Source organism: Pundamilia nyererei, unplaced genomic scaffold (genome assembly GCF_000239375.1).
Source record: "Pundamilia nyererei isolate P.nyererei 1_Seehausen unplaced genomic scaffold, PunNye1.0 scaffold00376, whole genome shotgun sequence".
NCBI classification, from domain to species: domain Eukaryota; kingdom Metazoa; phylum Chordata; class Actinopteri; order Cichliformes; family Cichlidae; genus Pundamilia; species Pundamilia nyererei.
The window spans coordinates 95,323-96,934 of record NW_005187777.1 but is presented as its reverse complement, the minus strand read 5'-3'; positions in this window follow the sequence as shown (position 1 = coordinate 96,934).

Here is a 1,612-nt window from a genome sequence, read left to right as displayed (position 1 = left end):
AACTATTCTTGGAAACCATGAGCATCACCTCACGCATCAACAGAGACTCAAACGACGAGGATACAGCAGGAGACAAAGTTTAGACTTCTGTTAGGGAACCCAGGGAAATGAACTGTGTGTGTATGCAGCATACCATAAATATATACACTATATACAATGTGAGATTGTCTTTGTAACATAACTGAGACAACAAATTATAGGTCAATACATTTATTTCTGTCAGATATAAAATTTTGTGATTTCTTGTAGTCGCTTTAACGGACGTGTGTATTATATTTATATATAATATACAGTTTATTAATCATGCATATGCTAAAGAAACACAATTAAGAGCAGAGACATCCAGACTCATATGTCAGGACTGCATCTCGGTCTTTCTTCGCTTGCAGGGGTTGAGGACTTTGATGATGTTGTATTTTGCAGCTTCCATCATGGATTAAAAAAATGAAAACAAGAGCAAAGACTTGCAAACTCACAGTGGAAAACTCACAGTTCTAACTACACAGAGAACATAAAGCAGTGGGTTAAGTTAGCCAACAAACACCCCTGCCAAATGTTGCCATAGCCTAAAGCAGAGTTTGTGTATCGTGAACCTTAGGCTTCAATCGATTCATGATCTCCAAGTGTGGCAGAGTGTGCCGTGCAACCTGTTTCCTCATTGATATTTTCGAATGCTCTCTTCCCTTTATAGATTCATTGACCTGTCAGAAACACACCCACACTTTCCCGACACGATCTTTTCTTGTTGCTTGTGCCAAAAGTTCTTGGAAAAATAAAGGGCGGTGCTTCCTGTGGAATGTCTAATTTTCTGTTGGAGTGACTTCTGTTGACTGGTTTTAAATATCTATGTCCAAGAAGCAAAGTTCAATAAAACGTCTGCTTAATGTGTCTAATACGCTTGGGAGTTGCACTTGTGTTTCTTATGAGATGTAAATAGTGCAAAATGCTCCTGGATGTGTTAGATATTAATCATGAATCCAGCATTAATATATGCAGGCCTTAGTGCACCATGCTGAGTCATAATGAATGCACTTGGTTCAAGCATGTGTCATTTGCTGAAGTAGGAAACGTGAAAAAGGAAAAACTGTTAAATAATGTATAAACAAAGCAAGAAGCTCCTGTTTATATAGAAAAGAGTGTTTTTCACTCAGTAATTACTGATAAATGTAGCAATTAAATCTCATCAAGATCTTGTTTTCACACTAAATCACATGGGAAAACATAAAATGAGCCTGTGAAGATGCCAGATATGAATTGTTTGTATTGGTGCTGTCACAGGTGCGTGCTTGAAGCCCAACCAATAAGACAGCCACAAGATCTTGTTCTTTACTTGGCTTTTTGCTTGATGAGAGTAACTAGAGACAGCACCAAGTCTAAAATAATTAACAAAAAGACCAAATCAAGTCTCAAGTGTTTCGAGACGTCTACGGCAACTCCAGTCCAGCAACTTGATTAGATAACAGACACCTGGTCAAGAGAAATCCAAGTCAAGTCTTAATTCAATCTCATCAACAAAAGACCGAGTTGAACTACGCTTGACAAATGGAAGTCGAGTGTTGTTCAAGTGCACACTGCCTTTAAGTCAAAATTTTGAGTGTTGAAAGATATTTTC